General features: G+C 47.6%; 1 long non-coding RNA gene across 1 annotated transcript; it reads right to left on the bottom strand.

The window, feature by feature from the left end:
• Positions 1-1,830: 1,830 nt before the first annotated feature.
• LOC112132757 (uncharacterized) lies at positions 1,831-9,802 on the bottom strand. Its single transcript, XR_002914484.3, has 5 exons — positions 9,680-9,802; positions 8,819-8,932; positions 7,511-7,630; positions 5,660-5,806; positions 1,831-5,189 (listed from the first exon to the last, which is right to left on the bottom strand). It is a non-coding gene; the product is annotated as an uncharacterized LOC112132757 (long non-coding RNA).
• Positions 9,803-13,856: the final 4,054 nt, after the last annotated feature.

Here is a 13,856-nt window from a genome sequence, read left to right as displayed (position 1 = left end):
AGCTAATAGTTATTTAGTATAAGTACATCCCATATACGACAATTGCAGTATTTGTTATTTATCTGAAATTCAGACTTACCTGGGCATCCTAGTATCCTGTTTTTTGTTTAGTTTTGTTTTTCCTTTTGTTTTCTTTTTTTTTTCCCTGAAATCTGACAACCTTAATTTTAAGGTATTTATTCATTTTTAAAAACTAAATATTTTTCAGCAGTCAGAACTAGAGCAAAGATAAATGACCCCAGGACTCTGTTTAGCAGGCAGTCAGGAAGTGTGACAGTGTGGTGGGTGGTAGCCCTGGCCAGGCCTTTCCTCTTCCCTAAACTGCCACAGCAGGACTGCCACACTCGGGAATCCCAGTTTCCATTTGAGCAGCCCCTCCAGAGTTTGGAAGGAGTCAGTTCTTTAGCCTGAGGAGCTGCGGATGGCTCTAACACTTTGCTTGTTGGTTGAATAAAAATCAACCCAAAGGTGGCCTACACTCACGAAGTAGGAATGCCAGAACTTCCGTGGTGTCACACAGAAGAAAATATCTAAGTGCTTAGGGAGATGGCAGTGCTAGTGGATCTACTGGATCATTAAGACTCACTCACCCACCCAGCGCAGGTCTAGAGGACACACCCTTGCCACACTGGGAAGTGTAAATGAGCGCCAGCATCTTTATTTTTTTTTATTTTTTATTTGTTTTATTATACTTTAAGTTTTAGGGTACATGTGCACAACATGCAGGTTTGTTACATATGTATACATGTGCCATGTTGGTGTGCTGCACCCATTAACTTGTCATTTAACATTAGGTGTATCTCCTAATGCTATCCCTCTCCCCCCGCCCCCGGTGTGTGATGTTCCCCTTCCTGTGTCCATGTGTTCTCATTGTTCAATTCCCACCTGTGAGTGAGAACATGCAGTGTTTGGTTTTTTGTCCTTGCGATAGTTTGCTGAGAATGATGGTTTCCAGCTTCATCCATGTCCCACATCTTTAAAAAAAAAAAAACTCTAAGTGGTGGCTCTTCTCTGTAGATCAGGAGCTATAGTGAGAAATGCTACAAAACTGGAGTTTCTAAATACAGGGGGGATGGTGGGATTCTGAGGAAGGAGGGGCCACGTGGTAACACTTACAAAAGACCAAGTGGGCGTGGTTGCCACTGTGGACGGTGGAGCCAAAGCAGTCCTCAGAATAGTCTGACTCCCCAGGGATCTTTGGCATTGGCTGGTTGATCACGGTGTCCCTGGAACTGAAATAGAAGGACGGTCTACTAAATTTTTACCTGATCTGTATAAGCAGAAGAGTTCTATCTCTAGTGAACAGAAGTCTAACTTTAGTCACCAGAACTGAGAGTCAATTCAATCAATTCCCAGATTTGACATAGTTTATGGACCTAGAACCCCTTGAATGAAAGGTAAGCTGGCTCCCCTTGAGAAAGGACCCTGTTACATTTCTGGCATTTTATTCTGATAATCTTTTTCCCAGCCTTCCCCAAAGCAACTTAAGGCCATTTACCAGGGAAAGCCATGGAGGAAAAAGAAATAATTAGGCTTTTTGGAGATTCCAGGACACTGGCTCTACGCTGACACCAGTTCTAACAGACCCAAAATATCTTTGTGGTCTACCAGCCAAAGTAGGGCTTCATAGAGGTCAGGGGATCACTAGAGTTTGAGCTCAGGTCTGTTTCACTGTGGGTCTAGAGGGTCCCTGAACTTATCCTATAGTTATTCTCCCAGTTCCAGAATGCAGAATTGAGCTGAGAGCAGTGGCTCATGCTTGTAGTCCCAACACTCTGGGAGGCCAAGGTGAGAGGATCACTTGAGCCAAGCAGTTTGAGACCAGCCTGGGAAATATAGTGAGACCCCATCTTTTAAAAAGACAAAGAAAAATAAAGAAAATTGACATGGAAAAATAATACAAAATGTGAATAATCTCACATCTACTAAACAAATTCAATCTGTAATTAGAACTCCTCCCACAGAGAACTATAAGCCCAGTGCCCCCATCAATAGGAGAAACAGAAAGAAACAATCTTCTTAACAGAAAGCATAATTGGAATAGAGATACTCAGCATTGGGGAAGAATCCCCACATTGATTCTCTGATCCACAGAGTGAGGGCCAAGTGGAAGCCTTTGGAACTGCCTCTACCTGCCAAGATACTAAACAAAACAACACTGCATGTCTGGAGGAATTGCAGCAAGAACTTGAAAGATGAAGGATGATGATGTCCACCTCTCTCCATTCAGCTCACCTATCTGTTTTGTGCAGAAGACAAATAGGTGATGGAAAATGACAGTGGACCAGTGTAAACTTAAGCAGGCGGGGCTCTAGCTGCAGTTGCAGGATCAGGTGTTGTTTCATTTTTGCAGCTAATCAACCCTTATCCTGGCATCTGGTGTGCAGATGGCAGTTTTTCTTTTCTATTATCTGTTAGTAAAGACTATCAGAAGCTGTTTCTTTTCAGTTGGCAAGGTCAGCAATACACTCCAAGGGGAGAGCAGTCTGTCTCAGATCTCACCGATGCCTGGGGATAGGGAGGGAGTGGCCCCCTCACCGTCTCCAAGGCCTGGTCCTCTGCTCCTGTTACTGGCAGCAAATCCATGCAGGTCTGCAACAACCTCAATTCTTGCCTCCTCAGAAGAAAGAATTCAATTGAGGGACATAAGACAGAAGGAGAGACTGAGGCAAGTTTTAGCACAGGAGTAAAAGTTTATTTAAAAGCTTTAGAATAGGAACAAAAGGAAGGAAAGTACACTTGGAAGAGGGCCAAGTGGATGACTTAAAAGGCAAGTACGTGGTTTGACCTTTTGACTTGGGGTTTTATACATCAGCATGCTTCCGGGCTCTTGCGTTATTTCTCCCCTGGTTCTTCCCTTGGGGTGGGCTGTCCCATGTGCATGCCTGAGCCCACTGGCTCAACTCCTGAGATCTTATAGGGAAACTGCTGCTCACCAGTTTCGAGTGTTTTCTATCTATTAGAAGCAGGCTTTTCCCTGTGGCTGGATGTGACCAATTATTACTTTAGAAAGACAGTCAACAACTGCCAGACCATCACCTGATGGTCACCTGACACTCCTGGTGTGTGTGGGGGATGGGGAGCCCTCTCCTGCCCTGCTCTTCCTGACTAGCTATCCGCTATAACACTCCCAGAGGGACCTGCACATTTTGTGCTCTTTGCAAGACAGTGCCTGCCCAGCACCTGTAGGCATGCTCACCCCTTCAGGGTCATGATTTTTGCTTTTTACCACAGGTACCCATAAGCAAAACGTGGCGTTGTTCACCATGCTTTTACGTTATTCACAAAATTTTAAGTTATTTACATAACAACGTAAAAGCATGATGAACAATGCCACGTTTTGCTTATGGGTACGTGTGGTAAAAATCCTGCTACTAGCTCATTTTGCAGTGTCTATAATGACAGGTAATGCTCCATTCACTCCTTTATGATACTTGCAAAAACTGAGAACATAACACTTCCCAGTTAAGCAGGCATCTGGGCAATGTGAGGTGAACAGAAATAGACCACGCTGCATTTATCTCTCTTGATGACAGGCATTGAGATTTCCACTTTTTCTGGTTTCTTATTGTGTCTCTACTGGGCATTCTTACATACATCTTGCACACCATGGAAAGTTTCTCTAGGGCAGTGGTTCACAAACTTTTGGATACAGAATACTTTTACGTGCTTGAAAACTGAGGACCTCATACAGCTTTAGTTTATGTGGGTGTCAGGTTCTAGCCCAAACTGAAGTCCGAAGGGAGTTGGTGGGTGGGTGAGGGGTAGCTGAAAAAACACCCAAGGAATCATAGGCAGTTTGAACATGGCCTTATCCTCTCTCTGGGCATGAGCCATATATCCAGCGTCAGCTTTTACAGACAATAGAGGCTCTGAAGCAATCACAAGCTCATGTGAGTGGTCACCTAATGCACCTCAAGTGGCATGGTTCATAATGTGTGGAGTCGTGTGCCTGCGCTCCAAACCCACTGAATCATGGTGCACCAAAAAGTGGCCTCAGCCTGCCCCTGACTAAAGCGCAGCCATCATCCTTACACTCCACCCCTAGGCCAAGGGCATCTTCCGGGTAGGGACATGTGCCTGTAGGGTGGAGCCCTGAATCCATAGTCCACAGCAACAATACAGAGAGCAACAGCTCACTGCTGGGATCCCAGCTATGCTACTTATGACTATTAGGGCCCAGAGTAGGCCAGAGCCCAGGGATGCCTACCATCTCTGCAGGGGGTCATCAGTAAGGCTCTTGACTACCTTAATCTCCTGTGAGATCTGTTGCAGGGCTGCTGTTATGTTCTGCCAATTGTCAGGGATAAAGGCACAACATTGTGTTCCTAAAAGGGCACAGGTGCCTCCTTGGGAAGCAATTACTATGTCTAAGACCGTTCGGTTTTGCAACACCACCTTTCTGATCTGATCAACCTCATCCATTAATGGGAAGAGGGCCACTCAGGTGTAATTCAGAGCCTGAGCAGCATGCTCTGCAAGAGCAGTAACTTGTGTTTCTACAGTTATGACACACACTCCAGGGATAGTGACTGTCAAGGGGTAGAACCACCAGGGTGCTCATCACACTTGCAAAAACCGAGAGTGTAGCACCTCCCAGTTTTGCGGGCATCTGGGCAATGTGAGAACAGTGGCAGGTACATGAGGCCACCCTCAGGTATAACATCCAGTCCAGTTTGCTTATAGGTAAGGCCACCCTGTGTCCCCACAGACCCATAAACTCCCAGGGGGGCACACAATCCATCGAGGCCCCTTGGTGGGGCCGCTTCTTCCACCATACCTTTGGTGTGGTGACATGTATTATGTTTACACAGGCTGTGACGGGTACCCATCCCACAGTGCTGTTGCCCCAGTGTTGCTCTATGCACCACGGTGCCTGGGCCGGGGGTACTGCACGTTACCCCACTAGCCAGCCCCACCCGTCATAAACCCTATGGGCCAGCCAGGGAATGGCTGTGCTGTGGGTCTTGTGGCATCCTTTGTCCAAAGCTTGCTGCGTTGCATTCCAGGCATCAGCCATGGGACCTCAAGTCTCCAGCCATGTCCAGTTCTCTGCAGCTGCTGAATGTATGTGCCAAGGCAAGCCATCTGCAGCTGCTAGAAGGGCGGTGCAGATCCAACAGTTGGAAACGTTGGTCACTTCAACGTAGGTGTGGGCCCAGTCCACAATGCAATTGGAGCATGTTAACCTACAGTTGGAATGACAGAGTAGGCACAGGTACTAACAGAGGAAAATCACATCCCTCAGGCAAAATACAGGCTAACCTTTCATCCCTGGACAACAATGCAGCCCCCAAGGGCTTCTGCCCTGGGCAATAGTACCACACATTTTCAGCTCCCCATGGTTCCTTTGGGTCCTGTATTCATGCCAAAGTCACAGGGGAGCTTGTAATAGGCCACCCAGACAGTACATATGACCCCTGGAGGAAGGTTTCTCCCCTGGCCTTTTTCCTACAAACAGTTAACTTTGGGGGCCATGCATTGAACACCCAAAGAGTGACATACAAGTCATACTGTAGGCCCTCCCCACAGGGAGCTATGATGGCCGACCACCAGCAGCCGGGGGCTTGAAGGGGCTCTGGCCACTGCCAGGTTTTCTGTTCCCCTACCTTCAGGGGCGTTGGGGCAGGCAACAACAGGTTACCGTTTGTCCCCATACCTGGTCAGAGGAGGTTATCCTTGGTGTGTAACTGCAACTGAATAGGGGCGGCAGCCCATGTAACAAAGCCTCCACCTGGGCTGGGCTGCTTTTCCATGGCCATTCATTCAAGGTTTGGAGCATAAGGTCCAGCCTGGAACTCCAGCCCTGCAAAGACAGGGGCGTGACATGCAAGCATAACCCATTCTTCAAGAGCTCGTTATATCGCTCAATCATACCCACAGCTCGCAAGTTGTGTGGTACATGGAATCCCTACTTTATGTCCATTGTTGTGCCTGTTGTCCAGTAAAATGTGTCCCCCTATCACTCTCAATGACCAAAGGGCAACCAGGGCAACCATATAGAGCACATAAGTGTTGCAGGGCCTGGATGGTGTGCCGTTGGTTGGCCACCCTGCAAGGATAGGCAAACAACAGGCCTGTGGCTGTGTCCACAGTTGTTAGCACATGCGTATACCCTTGTGGCTTCGGCAGCTGCCCAATGTAGCCTACTTGCCACCTGGTCAAGGGCACTTGCCCTGTTGTCACTTGTGTAGCACTGGGCAGCTGCCTCCATTTAGGGTATGTCTGAGCACATGCCGGGCATTTCTGACAAGCCTCCCAAATGTCTTGCATGGGCAGGGACAGACCCCAACATTTATTGACCTGTTGCATCAGTTTACCCCCTGCATGTCCCAGTTTCTGGTGTAGCTACAAGGCCACATCTCATGTAGATGCCGACTCTAACCATCGGACCTTGGCCAAGGCTTCTGCCTCATCATTGCTAGGGGTGGCCAGAGGCATATGGCCTGACAAATGATAAATAGTTACATCTTTGTGATGACCCATTTCCCAGAGGTCTTGCCACATGGCTTGGCCCCAAATGGGTTGGTGGCCAACTAGCCAATTCTGTATTTTCCAAGTACCACAAGGTTAGGCCTCCATAGACTGCCCAGCTATCATTACAGATTATAATAGGTGTCTCCGCCTTGGTGATCACCATCCATACTGCTCTAAATTCAGCCCATTGACTACTTTGTCCACACCTGGTTTCAAACCATATGGTGTCAGTACTAAGTTGGACTGCAACGCTGGTCCAGGCAGGAGTAGCACCTCGACTAGACCCATCTGTATGCCATGCCCCATCAGGAATAGAGGGATGCCCTTCCTTAAATGGCAGTGGCTCGGGGTCAAGGGGTGCCTCAGGCCCCATGGCCTTCTCTTGCATTAGGACTGCAGGTCCCAAGACCTCTTGCAACTCTGCTGCTAATAGGCTTGTACTCAGCGTACTCTGCTGCTCCAAGTAAGTGCCTCACTTTGCCAAAGTGGAGGTCTGCACCATCCAAGTCCAGGGGGTCATTACACATGAATGCACCCATTCCGCTGTCAGGTAAGTCATCGACACTGTGACTGTAGCCCATCCTATCACTTCTCACAAGGGCCGCATATACAGCTGCTAGCTATTTCTCTATCAAGGAATACCAGAGCTCAGCTCCTTTCCATATTTGGGACCAAAAGCCTCATGGCATTCTCAGGCACTCTGTGTGCTGCCACAGGCCCCAACTAAAACCATCTGTTGTCACATGCATATCCAGTTCAAATGGGCATCCCTTGTCAACTACCCATAGGGCTCGTGCCTGCTGAATAGCCCACTTGGCTGCAAGGAAGGCAGTCTCAGCCACATCAGCCCAATCCCAGATTGCTCCCTTCTTTGTTAACTGATACAATGGTTTTATCATTTGAGCTAAATGAGGCAGGAATGCCCACCAATATCCCAGGAGGCCCACAAAAGTTTGCAGCTGCCTCACTGTGGTTGGCCAGGGATATGCCTAAATTTTGTCAATGATAGCCTCTTGTATGGCCTTCATCTTACCCGACCAGATACCTCCCAAGAATTTAGCAGGTAATCCAGGCCCTCGGACCTTGGATTTGTTGATGGCCCAACTGCATGCTGCCAAATGTTGCCACAAGAGGGGTGCCGCTGCTTCTAAATCTGCAAGAGAATCAGAGGTTAACATAATATCATCAACAGAATGGAACAAGTGGATTCCCTTTGGACATTTTCAGGCTGCTAAGTCCACGGCAACAAGACCATGACATAAGGTGGAGCTATGCACATAGCCCTGCAGCAACACTGTGAAAGTCCATTGTCGTCAAGGCAAACTGTCCCTGGTTCTCTAGAGCAAGGTCAATTGAGAAGAATGCATTGACCATGTCCACCACATAGTGGTACTGTCCCAATTCCATTGTCGAGTGGTTCATCAGATCCATGATAGATGGCACAGCTTCCAAGCCGTGTAAAATATCCACCTCCAGAATGTATTCAGGTATGGGAGAGACATACACAGTGTATAAGCAAGGAGCCAAGTGGCCAATGCCAAGGTACAGAGATACAGGTTTCACTTTCACTGACTGGCCTCTATAACCGTCAATCGATGCAGATTTGCCCAAAAACTTAACTGGGTTCCCATAAACAAGGCTACAATCTACGCCAGTATCTACCAGCACCAGCACCCACTGTACATTGGTAGGGGACCAGTGGATTGCCAATTCCACATGTGGCCTCTGGTCGTCTGGTGTCCCCCCAAGCCAGACACCTTTGGCCAGTTCCCCAGTTGAACAGAAAAGGCTCTACATTTCCACCTGGCTGCAGCAAGTAGTCTCTGAGGTGGGTGGGACCAGGTCACGCAGCAATGCCTTTCTCCCCTTTGGGCATTTTCGAGAATTGCTGCCCTGCATACAGCTGTCTCCACAAAGTTAGGAGTATTTCATTGGGCTGCTTATCAATTTTCTCTCAGTCAACCCCAGCCAAAATCAAATCTATCCACATCTGTGAGTGTGTTACTTTTTGGGGCCCCCTTTTTATGGGGAGTCCCCTGTGGGTGGGGTACCTTCCCCTTCTTTATGGTGTGGACCCTTCAATCCCCCTGATGGCCTTCTGCTTCCCCGAGAGCCACCATGGCCGTGGTTACTTATATATGCGGTGCCCTACGTATGGGGTGAGGACAGCAGCTCGGGAGCCAAAGGGGCTCAGGAGCATAGAACCCAACACGAGATCCCTCATGTGGGAGGTGAAACATTCATCATCTGGCCCTCAGGTATTCAGGTCAAACATAGCCTGCCGCATACCCATCTCCCGAATGACTTACACCAAATTGACATACGACTGCCATTTACTCACAGTTTTGGGCATTTCACCAGCATTATTCCACACAGTTCATATGGCTGCCTGTAGCCACTCAGTCAGGGTGTGGTCTCCTTGCCCTGCCACTAACCACCTACTCACTTGCAGCCGCTGACAGAGAGAGGGGTGAGTCATGATGGAGGCCAGATTTTCCATCTCAGAGGTGGAATGGGAGATACTATCTGCTCCATCGTTCCACAGATGAAGCATCCAGGCAGGCAGGGGTTCCCCTGGACACTGGCAGCACTGTTTGCCTAATTCCTGCAACTCAGTTGGGGTATAGGCAATATATGAAATGTGTTGCATTGTGGTGGGGAGTCCCTGAGTCCACCCTTGGGGCCCCAGTTGCTGTTCATGATCTACCTTCTCTCGGACCACTGGGTGAGCCTGCAACAGGGGTTCTTCCTCCTTGGTATGAAACTGAGTGCGGATCTCCAGACAAGATGATGGACCCAGGCCTGCATTCACGGTAGCCTCTAATTCCTTTTCCAAGCTCTGAAGCCACACCTCCAGGCACCCTGCCTGCACCTGGAGGTCCCCCTTTCATGGCAACCTCTAATTATTTTCCAGATCGGTGTAGCCAGGCCTCCAGTCTGCATCCTTCAGGGACTGGGTGTGTACTTTTCTTAACACAGTTAAAAATGCCCATCCAACTCTGCCAGCAAGGGCTCTCTCCTTCTTGCTGCTCTGCGCTTCCAGCTGCTTCAGCACCTTCTCCATGCTCATGGGGGACCCATCTACTGCCATCCAGGTTTCCACTCAGGCCTACCCTCGCAGCACGGCTACCACCGGGTACCACAACCCATGTTGTGGTCACATGGCAAACCTGGAATCAGCAGGGACCGAAGGCTCACTTACCTTAGGATCCTGTTCGTGATGCCAATTGTCAGGTTCTAGCCCAAACTAAAGTCCAAGGGGAGTTGGTGGGTGGGTGTCAGGTAACTGGAAAAACACTCGAGTAGGCGGTTTCAACATGGCTTTATTCTCTCGATGGGCGCAAGCCATATGTACAGTGTCAGCAGGGTAATTTTACCTTTTACAGACAACAGTGGCTCTGAGCCAAGCACGTGCTGATGTGAGTGGTCACCTAATGCACTTCACGTGGCATGGTTACATAATGTGCAGAGTTGTGTGCCTGCGCTCCAAACCCACTGAGTCATGCTGCACCAGAAGGCTGCCTCGGCCTACTCCTGACTAAAGCACAACCATCTCCCTTACAGTGGGCTAAATCTATTGCTATTTATACTATTAGAAATTTTAACACAGAAGTTTTAAATATTTACATTGTTAATTGATTTTGAAATAATAAGCGCATTACAGGTTAACATAAATAACATACCTTTATTTAAAATATCTGTATTTTTGAAAAGAAAAAAAAATTAGCAACAACAGTAATCCTTGGAATCGTCCCACCTCAGCCTCCCAAGTATCTGGGACCACAGGCGCACACCACTGTGCCGAGCTAATTTCTATATTTTTTGGTAGAGATGGGATCTTGCCATGCTGGCCAGGGTGGTCTCAAGCTCCTAAGCTCAAGTGATCCTCCTGCCTCGGTCTCCCAAAGTGCTGGGATTAGAGCTGTGAGCCACCACGTCTGGCCAGAAGCTGGATTCTCTGTCTTGTTCTCCATCCAATCTGTTAGACTGTCAAATGCCAAATAACCTTTGGAAAATTCTACTCATAAAATAAGGAGAGAGATAAATAACTTCTGAGTATCATCATTAAAATAGTTTGACCTCATGGACCCACTGGGTCCCACGTGGAGAATAGCTCTAAGCTAAAGAGTAGAATGGCTGGGGCGGGGGGGACATAAACATTCAGCCCACAGCTGCTGACCACAATAACATATTTTAAGTCTCTTTCTCTCCTGCTCCTTGTGATTGCAGACAGACTCAATCTGTAGGAGAGCTGTAGAGAGAACAAGCTCAAGCCCCCGATTTTACCTACAAAGAAAGCTGAGCCCAGAGAAGTTAAGGGACTTACCCAAGGTCACACAGCCGCACAGCAGAGCTGGGGCTGAGCTCCAGGTGTCCTGCTACAGAGGCCACTTCTTTCTCCCACTAGGGACTGGCCTGTGATTACTTCAGAAAACAATGGTCCGCTAACTGATTCTGAATGCCCTTTGCTGGTAAAAGCTAATCTCCTGAGGAAAAATGTATGCATTGGCTGGGCGCAGTGGCTCAAGCCTGTAATTCCAGCATTTTGGGAGGCGGAGACAGGCAGATCACTTGAGGTCAGGAGTTTAAGACCAGCCTGGCCGTCATGGTGAAACCCCGTCTCTACTAAAACTACAAATATTAAGCTGGGCATGGTGGCAGGCACCTGTAATCCCAGCTACTGGAGAGGCTGAGGCAGGAGAAGCGCTTGAACCCAGGAGGCGGAGGTTGCAGTGAGCCGAGGTCGCACCACTGCACTCCATCCTGGGCAACAGAGTGAGACTCTGTCTGAAAAAATAATAATAATAAAATAAAAATAAATAAACAAATAAGTATGCATCACCTCAGGTAGTCAGTCAGCCTTCCCAAGACCCAAAAGTACACAGTGTTCTTTCTGGTGTGAGTGACATGGGGTTCACAGTACCACAGAGTCCATGACTTTTCCCTCAGAAGTGAACGCATGGCTAATTATTTCACATTTTTTGTAAACATGGAGTTTTGCCATGTTGCCCAGGCTGCTCTCAAACTCCTGGACTCAAGTAATCCACCCACCTCAGCTTCCCAAGGTGCTGGGATTACAGGCATGAACCACTGCGTGGCCTGCACCTATAGTCCCGGCTACTCAGGAGGCTGAGGTGGGAGGATCACCTGAACTGGGGAAGTTGAGCCTGCAGTGAACTGTGATTGCTCCGGTGCACTCCAGCCTGGGCAACAGAATGAGGTCCTGTCTCAAAAAAAGAGAAAAATAAAAGTGAACACACATGCTGGGGAAGAGGCCTGCAGGCACCCCTGCCAGTTCTGCACTAGAGCACACTATAGCAGCCCTGCTGTGACGCAGGAAGCAGCTCCAGGTCCTGCAGTCTGAAGTATGGAGCCTGAAGCCTGGAGCCCCACCATCCAATGCTGCGCCATGCTCACCAGTATCCCCCAGCATCAGCACTGAGGCACCAGCTGCAGATAAATTTCTCACCTAAAATGTTGAGAGATGTTGCTAAACTGTCCTTCTAAGGCTGTGTATAATAATATGGTCCTGCCGATACTGCATAAGACTATCTGCTTCATTACATCCTCACAATACTGAATATCATTAGTGACTTGAATTTTAAATTGTGTTAATCAATGAAAAATAATTGCCTAATTACTAGTGAGTTGAGGTTATTTAACATTAATACTCCTTCTGATGGAATATTTGCATTTATCACTTTCTATATAAATTCTCTATATAATTAGCACTAGAATGTCCGACTTGGTTTTTCATTGTTCCTCACCTGTTTGAAAACACATTAAGAATGAGGGAGAGAATGGATGGGGACTTACCTAGGGATGCATGGAGCTGGTCTGCAGCCACTCTGAGGCCCTCTTAACACTTCCCCACCACACACTCAATTTCCCCTGGTTTGTCCATAGATACATCCAACAATTTTTATGTAAATAAGAAAGAAAGACTCAGCTTTCAATGGAAAATGGTAGGTTGGATTTTATGACTGAAGTGGCAAAAAGAAATAAGGGATTTTATTATGGGGGAGGTCGAAACCCTGATGAAAAACAAAACTCATTGAAATTGTTTGAAAATTCAAGGATTAAATCATGTTATTTTGGATTCAGTAGGAATTAGATTACTCTAAAGCCCCAGGATACTTTATTCTGTAGAATGCATGGAAAGTATAGAAAAGAGAAACGAAGAGGGAAAGTCATGGCTAATAACCTGGAAGGCGTATATAGGGAGCCAAAGGCCTGAGGGACGTAACCAACTCAGCATTCCACTGGAGGCTTTATGATCAAACAGCAAACTATTTATCATGAATGCAGGATGTGGGCAAACTCACAACTGCTCCCACTGCCAGAAGGTTTGCTGAGGGCAATTGCTTCCTGGCACCAAGCTCCTTAAGGTTATCTACTGGGACATCTGGAGAATGCAGTCTTGCAAGCCTACTCTGGACAGAGCAGCTGACCCCTTCTTCCAGGCCCCTCTTCCTTCTATCTCTTTTGCCTAATAAATACGGAGGGCTGTGTAAAGCTCAGGGCCCTTGTCCACTAGAGGCAAAGTGCCCCCTGACCCCTTCTTCCAAATCTACTCTTTTGTCTCATGTCTTTTATTCCTGCTTTCACCCCACTTTGTTCAGTCCCCCTAGGTCCGTGCGGGTTACATAGTGGCGCCCTGAACAGCGACAGAATCGGGTGCTCTACAGGTGGCGTCCGAACACAGGGACTATGAGGATGTGAATGAAGAAGGTCTGCTGGAGCAGAGGAATTGAAATTGACAAGGTGAACGGGGACCCCGGGACGAGTCTGCCAGCAGCAGATATAAGATTAGTGCCCTAAAGAGGTACTGGGAGCAGTACTTTAAAGTAGTACTGGAAATGGGAAGTTTTCTGAATCAGGGTAACATGGGGCAGAATTTGTCTGTTGAAGAAAAACATTATATGCAGTTGCTTAAAGTTTTGTTGAAACAAACTGGTGCTCAAGTTAGTTCTCACACTAACTAAGAGGCTATGGGAGGTTATTATGCATAACCCATGGTTTCCACAGGCAGGGACTCTTGATGTAGAAAATTGGGATAGAGCAGGAGAAGGATTAAAACAGGCTCATCAAAAAGGTTTTAAAGTTGATTCTTCAGTTTTCTCCACTTGGAGTTTAGTTCATACTGTACTTCTGCCATTATCTCCTTATTATTCTGCAGGACAGCAGCCTGAATCTAAAAATCTGAAAGAATCTGTTGTCCCACCCACAACTCCAGTTGAAAATAAGTAATAGGAGAGGGAGGATAAAAATTGGCCTATACCGCCCCCTCCAGTTGCAGAAACATCTGTACCGCCTCCTTCGGTGGCAGAAACAGAGTCCCCAATACAAAGAATTTTACGCTCTGCCACCACGGCTGG

This window comes from Pongo abelii, chromosome 2 (assembly GCF_028885655.2).
Source record: "Pongo abelii isolate AG06213 chromosome 2, NHGRI_mPonAbe1-v2.0_pri, whole genome shotgun sequence".
Taxonomy (NCBI): domain Eukaryota; kingdom Metazoa; phylum Chordata; class Mammalia; order Primates; family Hominidae; genus Pongo; species Pongo abelii.
Note: the sequence above shows the minus strand (reverse complement) of the source record. Positions and strands in the feature narration are given on the sequence as shown.